General features: G+C 48.6%; 1 protein-coding gene and 2 long non-coding RNA genes across 3 annotated transcripts in view; 2 read left to right on the plus strand and 1 right to left on the minus strand.

The window, feature by feature from the left end:
• Positions 1-4,195, minus strand: part of SLC45A4 (solute carrier family 45 member 4) — an 87,701-nt gene extending 83,506 nt beyond the window's left edge. Inside the window, exon 1 of the mRNA XM_062570697.1 lies at positions 4,071-4,195. The gene's annotated coding sequence lies outside the window, so the exon portion shown is untranslated. The remainder of the gene's footprint in view (positions 1-4,070) is intronic.
• The window catches only part of LOC134137567 (uncharacterized), a 63,410-nt gene that overhangs the window by 29,374 nt on the left and 14,296 nt on the right, over positions 1-19,740 (plus strand). The window lies entirely within an intron of this gene.
• Positions 7,996-11,170, plus strand: LOC134137566 (uncharacterized). The gene is made up of 2 exons (XR_009957727.1): positions 7,996-8,222; positions 9,532-11,170. It is a non-coding gene; the product is annotated as an uncharacterized LOC134137566 (long non-coding RNA).

The following is a 19,740-nucleotide window of genomic DNA, read 5'->3' on the forward strand; positions in this document are numbered from 1 at the left end:
CCCAGATCAGTTTGTGTGGAGGTGCTTGGTCACTTTTAGCACTCTGAATAAATCACAACAAAAAGGTGGGAGGTTGTCAGGGCTAAAATGCTACAAACCCCTTTAATAACAGCTTTTACATTGGTTTCTTAGCCCTGCCAAGCCAAGGAGTGACTATGCTTCAGAGGTGGATGAAGCAGTTCCTGGAGGTCCAGGTCATTAATCAGTGTGGTGCGCTCAAGGAAAGAAATGGCAGGAATGCCCAGTTGCTAGCGAGTGCCTCCGACCAAGCCGTATTTGACAAATTATCAATGAACACAGTGCTGCAGAGTGACAGCCCTTCCTCCACCTTCTTTTCCACCCCAGATCACAGAATCAGTAAGGTTGGAAGGGACCTCTGGAGATCATCTAGTCCAACCCCCCTGCTCAAGCAGGGTCACCTACAGCATGTTAGACAGAGTTGCATCCAGGCAGGCCTTGAAGATCTCCAGAGAAGGAGACTCCACAACCTCTCGGGGCAACCTGTTCCAGTGCTCTGTCACTCTCACAGTGAAGAAATTCCTCCTCATACTCAGGTGGAACTTCCTGTGGTTCAGTTTTTGCCTGTTGCCTCTTGTCCTGTCGCATAGGACAACTGAAAAGAGTTCAGATCTCTCTGATCATTTTTGTAGCCCTATGCTGGACTCTCTCCAGTAGCTCCATGTCTCTCTTGTACTGGGGAGCCCAGAACTGGACGCAGGACTCGAGATGAGGCCTCCGCAGGGCTGAGGAGAGGGGCAGGATCACCTCCCTCGACCTGATGGCAACACTCTTCCTAATACACCCCAGGACACCATTGGCTTTCTTGGCCCCAAGGGCACATTGCTGGCTCATGGTCAACTTGTCCTCCACCAGCACTCCCAGGTCCTTCTCTGCAGAGCTGCTCTCCAGAAGGTCAGCCCTCAGCTTGGTCTGGTGCCTAGGCTTATTTCTTCCTAGGTGCAGGACTCTGCACTTGCCCTTGTTGAACCTCAGGAGGTTCCTCTCTGCCCAGCTCTCCAGCCTGTCCAGGTCTCTCTGAATGGCAGCACAGCCCTCAGGTGTGTCAGCCACTCCTCCCATCTTGGTATCATCAGCAAACTTGCTGAGGAGGTGCTCTGTCCCCTCATCCAGGTCATGATGAAGTAAAAGTCAGCTGGAAGTTCTCTTGCAAGCTGCAGAGCTGCAAGTTTTCCCCCATGAGTAGTCCCTGCTCTCTCTCTGCCAGACCTCCAGGCTATCGGACAACAATGTTGTTCTACAAACTGTTCCTGTAATTGTAAAGATCAGAAACACCAGAACTGCTGCTACCAAAGCCTTTGGCATTCAACGACCCTGTGGTTTCACAGTGTTAGCTTTAATATGGTTGCTCACTACAGAGGACCCTTTGTCCTCAACAGTATTAAAAAAAAAATACAGACCATAAATTGAGTGGAGAAAATCCAGTGAAAGAAAATGAAGTAGCAATCTAGCGGCAGAGGTCTACTTCTTCAGTGGAAGTGCTCTTGGACTGTTGAGTATGTTGGTTATAGTCAGTCATGAAGCAGCCATTGGGAATTTAGAGCAGAATAGAGTTACAAGAAGCCCTTGCACTTCTGCATTTAAAAGTAAGTCTTCAGTGTGATTGATCTTTTCCTTCCAGAAGGGGAGCTAAAGCAGAGTTTGCAATGTCAAGTTGAATAGAGAAGTAGGGAATGAGCAAAGATTGCTTTTCTTGCAAGCATGTAAAAAATTACCCATTTGTGGCTTTCTGCACTCATTTGCAAAGACAGAGACTGTTGAGTTAGTGAGAAGACCAGTTCCCTGAAGTCACATGCCCGAGTGTGCACTTGCTTGCGTACCCTCACCCCCTCCACATCCAGAAACAGGAACATGGTCCTGCACACGCAAATGCTGTCTTTTCCTTTCAATCTCTGATCCTCTTCTCTCCTGGATTCACTGCTATTCACCCTCATTTCCAGTCTCCAGTCTTTCCAAATCAGCACTGCCAGCTCACCCTCCTTGGCATTTTTACTATGCCCCCCAGCCGGGCTGGGTGTCAGCTCGAAGCTCCCATCACTGCTGCCAGAGCCCATTTCCCATGTGGCGAGCTCACTCTCTGACCTTGTCTCCTTGCCTATCTCCAACTGGCTCAGCCTGTGGTGCCAGCACCAGTCTCATGTTCCCCTTGGTTCCTTTTTGTCAGGTTCCTTTTTGGGTCATTTCACTACAGTTTGGTCAGCAGGTCCTCTTCTCCCCAGAGATCAGACCCCAAAACACATTGTGGAGACCTCATTTCTCCAATGTTTTTGTGTTTATCCCAAGCAACAAGAGTGGGGAACAGAGGTGTGTGCCAGAAAAAATGGGGAGGAGGGGAGGCAGGGACCCCGTGGCTCTCCCAGCCCTGGAGCATGCAATGACTTTTTAGGGGTGCTCCCTCCATACCCACAGGCTCCGTCCGCACCAAGCTTTTGATGCCAACTCTTTAGAAACAGGGACCAGTCAGAGCTATGAGATGCCCAAGACTCTGTAAAGCACCAAAACAGCAAAACCAGCCCTTGCATTAAAACCATTTGGGGGCTTCTTCTTTCGAAACCATGGCCCCGCATGATGCCTGGCACCACAGCTACAGTATCATCATTCCACTGGCTTGGCTGTCCAGACACAGGATCTGGCAGTGAGCAGGTCCCATCTCCATCCCATCCATTCCTCCTCCCCTGAGCACAGATACACACACACACACACAGAAAACACGAGTGTGAAAAAAACTTCCCTGTGATGGCACGTTTTGCTTGCACAAAAAGCATTTCCAGATAGGCCTGGTGTTCAAACAACAGTCAACACAGCTGGTCCAACATTGTGGCATCTGGGCTTTGCAAAACAGGCTCTGTCTTGGAAAATCTTTGTTACGAAGATAGAGCCCTTTAAGAAGAGGTGTCTCCTCTCCTATTTCATAAGCTAAATGGCTCCGATCAGTGTTCCCTTGCCTTAAGCTTTGTATATAATTTAAGAACACACAGGCTGGCCTGGTAATTCTGCACCTTAACCAGCCTCCCGGGCTGCCTCTTCTAACTGCCAGCAAAATCCCTCACTCCAAATTAACCTGACCAAAACTGAACTGCAGCAGACTCCATGCAATTGCTCTTCCCACTACAAACAGTAGGATTTGAAAGCGGACATTTCCTGCAGTGGCCAGATCTGCAGGATTCATTATTCTTAAACTGGGGTGTTGCTGCAGTATCTTTAATCTCAGTTACCTTCCTTAGCAGCACCCAGCAGATGCAGCCACCCCACAACGTGCCCTCTTTCTGCTCTCCCCTGAGCCAGGTGCTCCTGAGAGAGCCAGCAGAGCAGGGGTGTTTTTTCGGCAGCCGTTCAGCAAGAGCTGCATCCTCCCTTGGAGAGAAGCAAGGATCCTCCGCCTGCACTGGCAGGCACCGAGCACTCACGCGGGTGGCAGCACGGATCCCTTTGAGCAGGTTAGCTATGATTTATTTTTCTAAGATCTGCAGAGCCTGGCTGGTGGATCTAAGCTGCTCTCCACGATGCTGAAACGGAGGTGCCCGCGTGACGCTGAGGCACTCAGACCCCGGCTTGCCAGCCGACATGTCAAAGCAACGTTGCAGTTAGCAAATACATTGACAAACAAACCAGCAAAGCAGCCAGCCCACATGTTGGTGCAAACAGCTCTTTCTGCTGCGCAGAGTATCGCTGCTGTACGGGCAGGCAGCTAAAGATCTGACACTGCTCTTGGCTTCACGCAGCCCCATCGGACTCACTTCGCTGTTGCTAGCTAGTGCTTTCTAGCGCTGTTTAAAATAGAATCAGGAATGTTCCCTGCCGATTTCCCCAGCAGCGCTTGCTGAGCTGTGCCAGGCACTGCGGCTCCCATTCCTGCGACCTGCCTCAATACGGCACGTTGAAAACGTTTTCTTGCTTTCTCCCTGCAGGCATTCATTTTTGGGGGGTGGAGGGGTAAGCCAGCCCTGCCAGCGTTTCTCTCCCAGCTAAAAGCAACTCCCGACCTGAGCGAATTCTGCCATGGCCGAAAGCAGAGGATGTTTGCAGTGCAGGGAGCTGATGTGCTGACTTACCCTTCATCTCTCGCAAGAACGCCAGGTGAGGAAGCCAGTCTCGCTCTCAGGGATTGAAGCCCAAGGAACCCGGCAGCAGCCACTGCGGAGCTTGCTCAGAAGTTCTCTCCCTCTGTCACTGTGTGTGCAGCTTGCCAGGTATAGCCTCGATGAGAACACCCCGTGCTTTTCCCAAGATGAATGAGATCAGCACATATTCCGGCAAGAAAAAAAAGAAAAAAAAAAAGCCACCCTCTCCTAATGTATGTGATGGTTTATGACCCAGAGGTAAAGTGTTAGACTGCAAGTTCCTCTACTTTACAACTGAGAATTTTCTAGGGCAGATTTCATAGGGGGAGGAAGGTTCCCTGCTCAATTTGTTTTTTTTTTTTTTTTTTTTAATGCATATTAAAAGCAAGCAAATGGTATATCCACAGGGGAGGCAGGAAGCTTGTCCTCAGCAGCTTGCAGATGGAGGACAGGCGAAGGGTACCACTGCAAGCAGCAGAGATGCCTTAACACCGCGCATGCTGATGCTTTTGAGTCAAGCCAATGTCTTGCTGCTACAGATACCACCTGGCTTGAGCAGAGGGATCCTGACTCCACTAGTCCTGGCTTTTCTGTGCAAGGTTGTTCAGATTAAGCTCTCTTCTGGCTGGCTGCTTCATGAGTGCCTGGCTCTGCAGGGCACCTTTCTGCTGCCAGGCGCTTTGTATTGAGCATTTCTCCAGCCTCAGCACCTGCCTTTCCCATCCTGGGGTGCTGAGGCCCTCGGGTGAAAGGGAGGCAGGGAAAGGGCATGAGCTGGTCTAGGCACTTGGACTTTGACCTCTGAAACCTTTTGGTGGCAGGAAGTCAAACAGTGTCACATGTCTGGTCTCTCTGTTCTTGTGTTGGGGGTATCCTATACCTCCCAGAAGACCATGATGTGGGAGTTCTAATATCTGCTTCGGCTTTAGCTAACAGATGAGAATACATGGGGCACTACGACATGGCCTTTTCCTTTACCCCTGGCTGGGTGAAAAATAATGAGTCAGAGGAAAGAGGGAAAAGTCAAGTGATTTGCTCAAGGTCAAACACCAAGTCCTATGGGACAGGGAAGCAGGCCCAGATCTCCATGTCTCTGTCTATAGCTTTTGCCATAGGAGGTTTTCAAACCTCCTCCCTTTCCCTCTGCTTAAGCATGTGGTTGGGAGTCACCTACATACTGGCCTCTGCTGCTGACTCTCTGCATAACCTTGGATAAGTCACCACATCTTCCCACCCTGCCCGTCTGCTCGTCCACACCGGGAGCAGGTTCCCTGCCTCCCACACCTGGCCTCATTCGCTATTGAGAGCGGAGACTGGGATGTGGGTTTTTATATAGTTGGGACAATGTGTGCAAACATGCTTAATTTAGTGGGCTCTTGGTATAGTTTGGCTCTCTCCAGGTGGCAATTAAAGGATGATGAAGTACAGCAGCTTGCTGTGCTCTTGAGTCACTCCCCTGAACGCCATGGTTGATCTCCCACATCGGCAGAGCTTGTGGCTTGCTGCCAGCAGGACCCCAGGAGAAGGTTTCCCCACTTGTGCTAATGGCAGGTAATTGCTTGCGAGGTCAAATCCTGCCCTCCTGGCTAAGCCTTGCCCTGACCTCGAGCAGTGTGGGCTATTGTCCTCAAAACTCAGCCAGGACTCCTTCCTTAGGAGAGGGCATCTTTGTGCACCTGGTTGCTGGCTGGAGAAGGGGTGCAGAGCTGGGGAAGGAAGCAACAAGGCAGGACTGGTGAAAATAAAGAAGAAGCTGTTTGAGAGCAAGCTTGACCAAGAGCCCTGGGCTATGGACATGGTCTCTATTCTATGCTCAAACTGAGCAGATGTATAATAACCTGGGTAACAGCATGCCCTTTCTGGGCCTGGTAACGTCTGAAGTCCCTGCAGGGCCTGTGATGTGGAGGAGGAGTGCCATAGTGGTCCATTGGACAGGCATGTGGGCAAGGGAGATTGTGGATCCATCCATCATCTCCATAGACCTGCCTCTGCCTTTGGCCCGTGAGACAGCCATGGGCATGTTCTGTAGCTACACGCAAGACTGAACTAACCTACCTCAGATAGATGTTCGGATTAATTAGTCAATACATGCTAAGTGCTGCAAAGATTTAAGGCCCTGCTTAATTGTTAAGTAATTCAATCATCAGCGGCTGCGTGGGTTGCCTGAGGCAGATAGTGGATGAATCAGCCAGTTTCTGGCAAGTGCAAGGTACGGAGGGAGAAAACTTTCCAAGGCTGGGTGACAAGACGATGGGTTTGTTGGGGGAGAGCTGCAATTACCAAGGCCATTGGGACTGGAAAAACTTTAGAAATACTTAAAAGAGATCAAATCCTGGGCAGACCAGTCTGCTCTGTGGGGAGCTGGGCTCTCAGACTAGAGAGGGAAGAAAGGAAGGGGAAAGCAATGAACTCATAACAGAAAGAGCTTAAAAGGCCACCAGGAATTTCTTTGGGCTCTTCAGGATATGACATCCAGTTATGGGGTTGAACTGAAATGCTTTAGGGGACGTGTGACCAATTCAGGTAAAGGGGTAGCATTTACGTGCCTGGGACTGGCCCTGTGTTATAAACTTGTACGTACCACCAAGCTGCTGAGAAGAGTCTAACTCAAATGGCTCATTTCAGGGAGGCTGCATGTGCCAGCACTGTCTAGGTCAGTTCTCTGTGCACAGAGATACGAGGCAAGAGGCCAAGGGGCTCCCAGTGGGGACATCAGTGCAGTATGGTCCATCTACCAGCCTGAGACAGGCCACAGCTCTTTTCCTGCCACCACACACCATGCTGCATCGCTCAGGACTAGGTTTCAGACTTTGCTTCTGTGCTAGCTAACTCCTTGTTTCATTGTCCCTCCGTTTCCTCCTGTCTTCCTGGCTGAGCTCTACCTTTTGCTTCTCTCCATGTGGGATCTTCCCAGGTAGGCCACCTGTTCTGCCCCTGGAGAGGGACTCTGGCATTCAGAAATGACTTTCTCAGAGTCAACTAAGATTTTCTCCACCTTCCTAGGAGTAAGCGATTCCCTTCAAGGTGAAAGTCGCTGATAATAAAGCTTTAACCTCAGGACTGGCTCCTATCCAGAGATGACTTCCATCCCTCTATGACCATGGTAAAAGTATGTTTTTCCAGAGGGGTAAGATGGGACTCCTCACTGCTATGTTTCATCCATGGAGATTTTCCCAGGGCTTTACATGAGGATGGATCTGGGAAATATCTACCTGGCTGGTGTATGGCTGGCTGCAAAAATCCCTCTGAGCTCTACCCTGGCAAAATGCTCCCATTTCAGGAAAGGCACGAGTGGGCTGGAACGGCCTGTACTGTTGCGACAGAGCTGCTTACCTGAGCTGAACCTCCCTAACAGGGTTGTGATGGTTACACACGGCTCACGTGGGATACGACGAGCTCTGGAAGGAGACAGCCAGATACTAGCCTCGAGAAGGGCCAGTGGGAAAGCAGAGGCCTGTGAGATGTGCCACAGTCATGCTCAGTAACCCACCAGTGGTTTAAGCATCCCCTTTGGGCTCCTATACCCCTAATCCTATCCCTGCCCTACAGCTCTCCTTTCAGAGCAGTACTGCAAGAGAAAAGCATCCTGGATTAGTTACCTGGGTCTCTGATTAGATCTGCCCTAGTCTTGGAGAAGTCAGTGTCACAAGCAGACAGCCCACTGCCTCAGCACCAGCTGCAGGGCTCAGCGTGTGTTTATAAGGCATCCCCTGACCTCAGCCATCGCCCACATCCTTACAGCCTGCTTTAATCCCCTTTTAATTAACTTCAGAGGGATGTGATGGTATCAGGAGGGTGGGAGGGGGTGGCCTGCAGTGTTTTGGGCTTGGTGTGTGTGCCAGCCAGCTGGGTTTGTTAACGAGCCTGTCAGATCTCACACACTAGCTCTCCCTCTCCTGTGCCTCTCTAGATGTGGCTGCAGCTCAGGTATTTATGTGGATCATCCCTGTGGCTTTTCCATTGCTCTGGGGTCCTGTGATGTCCCACCTGGCAGGAGCTGGTTTATCTTGGATGTCCATGAAATGAAAGGTGAAGTGGCTCCTCAGAGAGTGATAAACACTGGGGAGGACCAGAAAACAGCACTGATGAGACACCCTGAGCAGAGAAAAGTGGCTGCAGACGTGTACAAGAAGGGAATCAAGGGTAAAGTCTCTGCTTGAGCAGTGAGGTTGTGAAAAGAGCTGTTGGTGACATTTGGGTTTATCTGAGCTTGAAGAGTTTCTCCCAAGGACTCAGTAACCCAGTTCCCCATGATTTGGACCTGAAGACAAGGCAGACCCAGGCTTCCCCCCTCACCGCACACATTCAATATATGTAACAATGAGCAGAGGTTCCTGGGGAGAACAGGCTGCGAGCAGGCCTCCAACGCAGGAACGGCAATGAAAATGCCTGTCTCCAGGCTGAAAACAGGAAGGATGAAATGCTCTGGAGACTGACTACATTCCTCCATCCATGAGCCTGAAAGAAGGCAGGAAGGTCCTGGGCTGCTGGTGTTAGCAGTATAACTGAGAAGGTGCATGCTAGGGGTTTGTGGAGGCTCTGACAGTGCAAGATATTGAGCTCTAATAAAAATATACAAGAGGTTTAGCATCCATAGGACCTGAGGGTCCATCTTGCACCCCCACTATGTATTTTTTTCAGAGAAATCCACCAGACAGAGGCAGGATGCTGGTCTGGCCTTTCCCAGCCCTGGGATGGTTCTCCTGTTGTCTGTAGATCTAAGATCTTGTAGTGCGAGTGATCAGTGTGGCTTTGAGGGAAATGGCTCTTCACATGGCTCTTCTCAGCCAGCTACCAGGCACAACTGTGCACCATGACGTCCAGAACCATGGTGACATGTAGAAGAGAAGGAGCTGAACTGGATGGAGAAGGAGCTGAACTGATACAATTATTGCTCAAAGGGAAGTTAGGGGCTTGACAGAAGTGCTCAGTGCTGCTCTGGGTTTTGCAAGAGGGCAGATTGCTTAGTGCTGTGTACTCCACGTGTCTTAAATCCCATGACCCTGTGAAACAGCAGCTGGTCCCTGTTCCTGGCTTGCCAGGGTCACTTGAAAAGTCTTCTGGGTTCATTGCATAGAGTGCTCTGCAATGTTACTTAGAAAATGTCTGCTTCCTGTGCAAATAAATATGCAGAGAAATGAATGGAGCTGAATCTGAAGATGATGGAGTTGTCCTTCCCCCCTGCAAAACCCTGACTTTGAGCTGGCCACAAACTGCTGAGCAGGAGGAATGCTTGAAAGGAGGTGACCTGTTGATTTGGTATGGCTTTGTCTGTAACACACGTTCTCTTGCAAAAAAAGCTTCCTGCTGCTCTGGTGAAGTGCCATCTCCGCGTGCTGCGTTTAATCCACCTCAGTGTTTTCCAGATCCCATTCCCTAGCTGAGCTTGTCAGACTGCTGGGCTCAGGACACAGTAGTCAAACTACATTCCCTGTTTCTCCTATCACTACAGCCAGTCACAGCAGGAGTCCATGGACCAAACTTTGTTCTCCGATACAGTCATCCAGACTTGGTGACCTTCAGACATACCTGTTGTTTCCAAATGGAGAGGATGAACTCTGCCACTGGGATTTTGGAGTAAGCAGTGGTGTTTCCAGACCTCCCAAGTCTCCTTGGCATCAAGGCTGTTGGCTATGTGAACTGGATCACGGGACAGGACTCTCTGCCTCTGAAGGCAACACCCTGTCTCTTCGTTGCTGTCAGACAGCATGCCTCAGCCCCAGCAGAAGACAGTAGAAAAGATGAATGGGCCACAAGCTCAGCTTTTGTGACCAGACAGGTCTGTGCTCACAAATATTGTGAAGTGGCTTGGGAATCTTAGTCCTGCTGCCTTGTACTACACAGTTGCACTCCATTTGCATTCCTCCTACATTTCCAGCAGACATTTTCTTCTGCTGAAGTTCCCAACACCTCTTCATCTGCACTCATATGTACATGCACAGAGCAAAGCCTAGCAGGTCAGGCAGAAATGCCAGAGGGGTGCTTGGCGAGGTGAGTTTGGTCTTTGGGAAGCCAATGCTTAATCCTAATGACCCCAGAAATTTTCATGCTTTGCACTGCTATAGCAACTGCTCCCATGCTGACTAGTAAACCATGGCCAGGCACCATGGTGCACAGCAAAAATTCTTTTCCTTCTAAAAGCCAGAGCCTGATTTACTGCACAAGTCTGCGGAGCAATCTGGCTGCACTGCCATGCCTGGTGAATGGATTTGGACTGCGACGCCAGGAAGCCATTCTCCCTGGTGGTTGTTTCCAAGGGCAAAGCGAACGTGCACAAGATACGGATACATTCTGGCCTGTTGCATAAATTTGCCTTGACGTCTCATACTGTTGTCCTCTGTCAAAGCCGGGAAGCTTGGCAATAGCAGGAGCTTTGCCTCGGCAGAGACGCTGGGATGGAAACAAACTGCACACGGCCCAGTTAGCCCAGCAGATAACTTGTGGGGAAGATTTCAGAGCTGTTTGAAAGTGCGGCCAGATGAAGGTCTGCTCAGCTGCTGAGATGCCATCACGCTGGCAGCCCTCATTTTAATTATTTTAAAGGACAAGATTTTTTAAAAAATCCTGTGGATCAAGGCCTCATAAAGCTTCCCTCTGTGAGTACAGGAATGTTGCAGTTCGGACTTTTGTTGCTGGCTTGCTTTTTTTTCCGCAACATCTGCCTGTTCTAGGGTTGGCATCAACTCAAATGCTGTTCACTGAATTCAACTTCTAGCTGGAAGCAAGTGCATTCATTTATCCCCTTTCCCAGCTGTAACCAGATGTGTGCTGTTCTCCTATAGCTGTGTTACTGTTTTTTGTATCATTGCTCTTCTGTCTCCTACTGCTTGTCTCTTGCAGTACCCCTGGCCTGAAGCCATGCTGGATGGCAACCCACAGAAAAGCATCAGGGACGCGTTGCACACACATTATGGGGGCTTGGTCATTGGTGCTGGTGGGTTCATCTGAGAGCAAAGCAGATTTCTGCAGGCACTGGGTTGTGTGTGAGATGAAAGCTGAATCAGGGCTAGCGTTGCCTCTTTCCTTGTGACAAATCCAATCCATTGAATATTTATTTTACAGGCAATAAAGAGGTTGTGAATTAGGGGAAATGCAGGTTGCCTGGCTGGTGCTTTTCTGCATGGTGGTTGTCACTCATGGGACTCATTAAAACCGCAGTGTTTGCCACTATGACAGTGTTGGCCTCAGGGGAACAGCCACGGCTCTCTTGGGAGGCAGCATGGAGCTGAGTAGCATGTGGTGTCCTTAGGCCATGGCTATAGGAAGGACTAGAGCAAGAAGAAACATGAAGGGATTTTCACCGGGGACGAGATCAGGACAAGGTGGGAAGAAGCAAAGATCAGCAAGGTATAGGACATGTCCATAAACGCTGCATCCTGATATATCCAACCCTGTGTGTGCAGAAATGACCAGCTTGACCACATTTGGTCTGTCCAGTGCTTCCTACAAGCCCCAAAGTGATGGTGCTTGTCTTGGATTCTGGTCTGTGCACACACACACCAGGATGGGTCAGGTGGGACACAGACCCCAGCTGCAAAGTTCCTAGCAGCTTAGACTGGACATCCAGGCATCAGGAGATACTCAATAAATGCAGGAAATCCTCAGTGTTTGGAGAAAATTTCCATGTGGAAGAGTAGAAAACCCAGAGGGATCATACCTTGAATGAGATATCCCCGCCAGAGGCAGACATCAGGTCCTAGTTTGGCTTAGTGTTTTCAGACCAATGTAGCTCTTGGCTGGCCACCCATAGAAGAAATGTTGCTGCATTGCACAGCATAGGGCGGGTGGAAGTCAGGCTGAACACCACCCTGTTGCAGTGGCACTGTAGCATGCATCACTGCTGTGGTTGTCTGTCACCACCTTTGATTTCCTCTGCCTAGTGTCTCAGACAGAGGACACTGTGCTACTTGATTTAGCCCAAGTACGGTCTGAGGATGGGTGCTAGTGCTGAGGGAGATTTCATGGCTAAAGGTGATGGCCAAGTCAGCCATGGGGACAAGAACACTTCCCAGCTTGTCCAGAGTGCTGCTGATGGGCATGAATGCAAGGGAAGCTACCTGAGAAAGAGAAGGACTTTCTAGAGTCATGATGTTTCCCATGAGAAGGTTCCTTCTGTGCTGGGTGGAGAAGCCATGTTCTGCAACCTTGGTCTGCAAGGGACACCACAGTGGAGGAGGTAAAAAGAAGTAAAGGGATCTTGGCAGGGCTTAAAAACACCATAAGGGAGAATTACATTTGCTCAGTGAGAAGGAAGAGCTGGAAGGGGACCTTTCCCCTCTCCTAGCATCTGTCCAGCACTGAGCAAACAGCAACTAATCTTCCTGACACTTTTGTAAGACGAGGAAGCATTATGCTGCCATAATGATAAGTGCATTGTAAACCACGACTCCAGTGACGCATGCCGCATAACACAACCCACTCAGACAGCTTTAGCCTCAAAATCTGCAAATGTGGCCTATCAGGAGCACAGCTGAGGCATGTTTCCCTCAGCAGGTCGGGGGCAGACCTCAGAAGGGAACCCAGGCGTCCTGTCTCACAGCCTCCTGCTCTCGCTTCTGAACTACGATGAGCTCAGTCTGCTGGGGGAATAACAAGCCCGCAGAGGCTGTAGGGGCAAGGAAGTAGTTAAAAGCTGACCTGGGCTCCTGCTTTGGAAAGAGCAAAAAAAAAAAAAAAAAAAAAAAAATCATATTTGCTTAATGATTTAAAAGCAACCTTTCATCTGTAAACCTGCAGGAACCATCTTTATTTCTCTTAGCTTTGCTTCTAATCGGTTTTGCTCAGCAGACACAAAAACATGGGAACCAATTTATCAGGTAGAGCCATATAGACACTCAAATCAAAGTGGAGCGGGGAAGGCTAGTCCCCATCTATGAATCCTTACAGCTTTGCCATCAAAGATGTAAGAGCTTGGTCTTGCTGCTCACACAGTGAGACATTTGGCAAGCAGTGAGAGGAATCGGTAGGCTCTTTCTCAGAAGAGATCTTCACAGGCCTGGTGCTTGGAGGGACAGCAAGACTATCAAGATCTTTGGAGATGATTTTGATGCATCCATCCCTGAAATGAATGGGAGCTAGCATCTCCCCACAAGGAGCATACGTGTGCCTTGCACATCTCCTGCACAGCAGCAGGTTGAGGGGAGGGAGGAATCCCCTCTCTTTGGAGCACTGTTTAGTTTTGGGTCCCCCAGTATAAAAGAGAGATCAGCAAACCGAACCACATCCAGTGGAGAGCACGGGACATATGCGGAGAGGCTGAGGGAGCTGGCTTTGTCCAGCCGGTAAATGAGGATGCTCAGGGGTATCTAAATGCTGTTTTCTACTACATAATGGAGGTCTATACAGAAGACAGCCAGACTCTTCTCCAACCCGCACACTGAAAGAATGAGGCAACACACACAAACTGTGGCTGTAGGAAATAACATTGCAACGTTTAGTAATGCACAGTGTGAGTCTTTATAGGATGAGACAACAAGACTGTTGTCACTCATTACACTCACATCTTCATGCTTACAAGCACGAAGACGTGTGTGCCTGCCACTTAGGCACCAAAACACTCGTGTCCAAGTTGTCTGTCCAGGATTCCTTCCAATGTCACAGAGGACAAGGGATGCCACCTATAGAGTCCTCCTCATGTCTCCTGGGTTCCTACTCAGTGGGTGACAATTTTTGTGTTTTAGATGTGGGGTATTTTGCCTCCTGAGGAGCTGCTAGTGGTGGGTCCCTCCATCCTGTCACACCTTTGTGAGTCCCAGGTTGGTTGTCCTGAGATGCTGCATGTAGATGTGCTGGGATCTTGTTGACTTGCGCATCTAGGAACCACTGATGCATGCCAATAGTGTAGCCCTTCTCCTGCCAGATGTTCTTTCTGGTGCTTCTGCACAACATTGCCATTCACACCAATCTTAACATTTTTATTATGATTCCCTGCACAACCAAGGAAATTCTGACTGGACAGAAGGAAACACTATGAGAGTGGTTAAGCAGTGGGACAGGTGTGCAGGGAGGCTGTGTATCTCCATTCCTGGAGATACACAAAACTCCTCTGAATAAGATCATGATCTAACTTTGAAGATAATTCTTCTTTGAGCAGAGAACTGGACTGGAAGTGTCCAGAGGTCCCTTCCAACCTAAACCATTCTGTGGCTCTGAAGAAGATGATCTTTGTTTTGACAAAGGGAGGAGAAGACATGGAGAAAACAATGACTTTAGTGTCCTTTATTAACCTTACTGATTTACTCTGAATCATCATCTGCTGGTTTACACAGTGCTGCTAACCACTGGTTGCAGGAGAAACCATATACTTCTTCAAAGGTCAGAAGAAAAGACTTGTGATGGCTAATGCACATACCCTGCCTCCCTCTCCTTCCTCCATCAGGGGATTTCAGAGCCCAGTATGAAGAGAGATCTGTATCTTCTTTTCACCAGAACTGGAGGCACAAAAGGACAGGCAGTTTGCCCAGATCTGCAGTGATTCACTGGCAGAAGCTGAACTCCTGTCTCCCAGCCTCATTTGTCTCCAACCATACCGTCTTCTCTGATAGTCCTCTGGCAGACCACAGACATGTCATCATTATGCTGTGGAGCCTTCAGGCTCTTCTTCTGGCCCATGTCTGGGGGTCTGGGACATCATGTTTGCCTCACTGAGACTCAGTGGGATGGAGAGGTGCCCCCTGGTTCCCACCATAACCCACATTTTTTCTTCTCTTGACCCTTGGTAATTTGATTGCAGACGATCATTTGCAAAGACTAATTGCACTTAAAGGCTTTTGGTGTCACTAAAGTCTTGCTCAAGGCCTCAGAGCAGATCCCAGTCCTGGCTGCAGGTAGGCAGAGATGGTTCCTACCTGATGGAAATGCCCCCATCTCCTGTCCATCTCCATGACCTTGTGTGTGTTTGAGGGTAGGGGGGTCCTCCAGCTTTTCTGCAGTGGTCAGTCCTCTCCCCTGGTGTTACAGAAGGGGCAGAGGGACTGTTACCCTATGACACTTTGTTCGCACCCTCTGACCCCCAAAATACCACTCTCCTTTTCTCACCTGTCTATTTCTATGACTATTTCTATTTCTAATTTTTTTCTTTGAATATCTGATAGCCCTGAGATGCGGGGTGGGAGGGTCTACAATAACGGGCAAGGCAAGGGGAACAGCTAAGCACAGTGTCTGTGGAAGGGGATTTCCTAGCTGCTTAGGAAACCTGTCTGAAGAATGAACACGAGCAAAAATGCCCTCTTCTTGAAATCAACTTCCTCAAAGAGCTTAGGGATCTGATAGCTGTGCAGGAAGGACCCTACCGCAGCTCAGCAGCTTCTCAGGTTTCCTTAGACACCCTTCCAGCCTGCCCTGCAGCCCCCTCCAGTCATCAGTTCGCAGCAGCAATTTATCCCCCACCTGCTTCAGAAAGCTTTAGTCATCCACCCAGCTGCTGAATAACCCTCTTGTCTGATTTCCCCTAAAGGCCCAAGAAGAGCCTCTGCTTATCTAGCACTCATTTGACCGGATAATTTGAAGGCATTTTACAAGCTCCGTGGAAGTGACCTGCTCTAAGTCAGTTCAGCTTTTCAATCCCCTCAGCTGCAACATCAGCAGTTTTCCCTCTGTCTGGTGGAAGCTCTGATATATTTACTGTCATGACATCATGTTTGCCCCACTGAGACTCAGTGGGATGGAGAGGTGCCGCCTGGTTCCCACCTTAATCCATGTTTTTTCTTCCCCTGGCCCTTGGTAATTTGATTGCAGGTGATCATTTGCAAAGACTAATTGCTCTTAAAGGCCTTATCTCCTTTCTTTCTTTTTCATCTCAGAGCATTTGAAAGTGGCTTCCTAGAGCAGCTCTGTTCTCTGAGTACAGTGTTAGCAGCTTGTTCCTGCACTTTCTCTTTCTTTTGAGCTCTATTGACTAATCCCACTTCTGTTTTCTGTTTTGCTGGTGAAGTTGGGTTGGTCTCTCACTGTCAGGGGGATAAGCTGCAATGTTCCCATGGGCAGAGCATAGCAGGTATTTAGTTCCAGTGCTAATACTTCCCCCCAAAAACTTTGCTTTCTGCAACCAGTCTCGTGCATGGCTTTGAAACACACTTTCAATGAGTCTATTCACTGCACAACCCCACGTGAACCTATGTCAAAAAATTAGGGAGACAATCGCCTTGTGTTTACTCTCCTCCATTCAGTGTGTGCCCAGCTTTTCCTGAAAATACTAACTGGAAGTGGCAATATTCTCTCGAAACTCTGAAATGACTGAGCCATCTTTTCGGAGCTTTGTATGGCCAGATCCAGCAATAGCTAATGCATGTCACAGTTGATAGCCAATGGTGCAGTTTTAGTAAGCTAATATTGTCCTGTTCTCTTGATGTGCATGTTCCCCTTCACTCTTCCATAATAGCCTTGGAAACGTTACCCCATTTCAGCCAGGTCTGGTGAAGGGCTAAAGACCGAGATACTAAAATTCCTGCCGATTTTGCAAATTTTGGTTATTTGGTAGAACAAGAGTCCCCTCTGGTGCCTCCAGCAATGGAAATGCTGTGCTATGATTGCACTGCATATTACACCTTAGAGCTGAAGTCAGACACAGATCTCTAAAAAAACCCGAGTTTCATGGTTCTGCTTCTCCTAGGACAGCTTGCTTCCACTGCATAGCAGTTAATGATTTGGGTGGTTTACTAGATCCTCTCCAAATCTTCCCGGGATTCTGCTTCCCTACTCTGGAAGTCCTGGATAGGATGAGTTGGTGCAGCACCAAAACTATGCCATTGCAGAAGGATGGCTTTGTGACCTGGGTCACACTGGAGACAGGCGAGAGGACCGCAGTGGTATCCTCTAGTCTTGATGTCTCCGTGCTGGTTATATCAACTTCTTTTGCCTGTCATGAGAACCAGCTGTAGATTCAGAGGCAGGAATTTATTTGCTGAAGGGAAGTATTGGGGTTAGAGGAATGCGAGAATGTTGTATCCTTTTAGCCTTGAAAGATAAGGGGCCTCAACTGACGCCAAAGAAACCATCATGGCAGTGGAAGATAATGTGGAACTTTTAGATCATTACTGGATCATCCTGAATATAAGGTGGGATTTCTTAGAAATAAAGATCTGAACAGAAATCCATCCGGTTTTGTGTTTCTGCACTGTGGGGGACATGGCCCCTTTATGAGACTCAGAAACATTAGCTGGGCACAGCTGTGTTATGCTTCAGGGATCTTACAGTTCTGCCCCTCAGCAGGTGCTCTTTGGTGATACTCACCTCCTGTCCCATCTGTCCCTGTCCCACTTCTTCCCTTGCTCTGCCATTTCCTTCTTGAACTTGCTCCCCTTCCCTCTCCAGCCCACGACTGTTCTGAGCCATCTCTCAGACTGACTCCTCCCTAGAGACCTTTATGTGGTGGCCTGCTTCTCTTTGCTTCCCATTTGGCTCTATCCAATTACCATTTTACCTTCTGCTGTCTTAGAGGAACACTGCCAAAAATCTTCCCCCCCCCCCCGCCCCATGCTGTTTGCTTGCCAGGTCTGAGCAGGAAAATATTATTTGCTATTTCATTAGCAGCAGCCAAGAAGGACTCCCCTCCTGAGGGCAGGCACTTCAGTGAATTGCAACTCTCTCTTATCTGCCTTAGAGGAGACTACAAGAGGTAAATTTGGTCCTTTTGGACCTTACTTTCCCCTTGCAGACTCCCCATGACAAATCAATAAGAACTGAGATGTGAGGTCCATCTCAAACCCTGACAGGCATCTCCAGGACCTCTGGGCAAGTGGCGCTCCCTGTTGTGTCCATTTTCCCACCTCCTGTTGAGGACAGAGCAGTGATCACTCTGATTAGTACCAACACCTCTAGCAAGAGTCTTTATCTTCCCTTGGGCAATATGCGTGTCCTAATCTGAGTCACCAGCTCAAGGGGAAACCCCAGAGAGGGCAAGAGAGCCTGTAGTTTTCCTGTGAGATAGCAAGTTGTGTTAAAGCCCTGGCTCTCCCAGGTGATCTCGATCTTGTTACCAATACACAAGAGAGCTTTTGTAACTGTTGGTTAGGATATCTGATGGTTTTCTCCTCGGATGTGGCCCTTCAGGACAAGCATATGGCTCTTTATGTCATTTTTCCTGAGACAGCTGCTATGCGTTACTCTCTACTGATCAGGAGATGGTGCCAAGGGGTGCCTATCTCTGTATCTGCTTGCCATATAGTTGCGCAGAAGTAACAGGGATGTTGAAGATTTGTGGCAAATTCACCCAAACAGGCATGGTTAGGACATATCCTAAGAAAGGTGATGTCTTGCTGTGGGTGAGCTCACATGCTGACGTCTGCTCCTGCCTCCGTGCTGACCTAGCTCTATTGGTGGATGCCTCCTCCTTTAACCGCCCTCATCTTGCTTTGAGGCTAGTCTGGTGGTCAGGAAACTACATGAGGGTTGAGCCAGACCGAAAAGGGCACTGAACTCAGCACCCCATTTTATGGGCCAGAGCTCTAGTTTACAAAGAGGGGAACCACCATCCTGTGCCTGTCTGTATTGCCAATGGAAGCAATGCAAGTCTTGTGAAGGGCTTGCTCCTCTTCATATGCACTGAACTTAAGATTCAAGCACTAATTGCCCAATTTGTAGATCCTCTTGAGGTTCAGGAGAAATTAAGGAACCTTCTGGCAGAGGCAATGGCAGAACAACTTGTCCTTGGGGAATTTGACTGAACAGGATGGTGTGTAGTGAGTCTCCAGTGCTTCAAAGTTTTGCTAGGCATCAAGTGAGGTTTCACTGGCTGTTCTGCACCCACAGGTCTTCTTTTAGCCACTGAATCTTGTTTTGCCCCTTTATCCTTTACAGGTACAGTCCTTGTCTGCTGAAAAGCAGGATGGAGATATGTGCGACTCTGTAAACACAGAGGCTGACAGGTTGGGGACCCTGATTTCTGTGAGTCAAGGGGTCTTGGAGTGTATCTTCAAATGTTGAACATTCAAATCTTCAATGTTGGAACATTGGGTGAGATGGATGAAAGAAACTAGTGAGCAGAAATGAGTCATTAAAAGGTTAAAATCTTCTTTCCAGGTCAGCCAGGCGATGCAATCTGGCTATCTTCCCTCCCTTCCCATCTGATGTGTGCTTATAAATTTACACTGGGGCATCTTCTTTAATGAAAAGGATTGCTTTTGATAGATGAAGGCTTCTGATTATGTAATTGTCCTTGTAAGGAAGTAGAGGAGAATTTTAGCAAGATTGCTGGCTCTTATGCAAGACTGTTGCCAGTGTTTACTCTGCAGAGATGTGAATCTCCCCTGTCATTTGGGCAGAAAATGATGCCTTAATCTTTTAGGACATTTATGAAACATTGGATTATGCTAGGATCAGTGCACTATTATCTGTAAGAAATTTACTGGCTGATTGGATTGCACAGAACTTTTCAATGCAGATTTTATATTTAAACTCCACATTTCCATGCCAGAAGAACAGCAGATATCAGCCCCTTAAGAGCCTTAGGTAAATCATCAGGTCCAAGTTTGCAGCAATTGCTATCAATGGAAAGTTGGGCTTGTGCATCTGTCAAGAATAGAATTTGTACTGCCCATCACTGGTCTCCCAGATACATTTTCATTGCATCTCTCCTGGCTAACAGGATTTAAACATAGATATATTGTGCATGTAGTGCAAAGGCTGTCCTGAATCTTAACTATTCCCCAGAAAGCTGCGAGAT

Source organism: Rhea pennata, chromosome 2 (assembly GCF_028389875.1).
Source record: "Rhea pennata isolate bPtePen1 chromosome 2, bPtePen1.pri, whole genome shotgun sequence".
Taxonomy (NCBI): domain Eukaryota; kingdom Metazoa; phylum Chordata; class Aves; order Rheiformes; family Rheidae; genus Rhea; species Rhea pennata.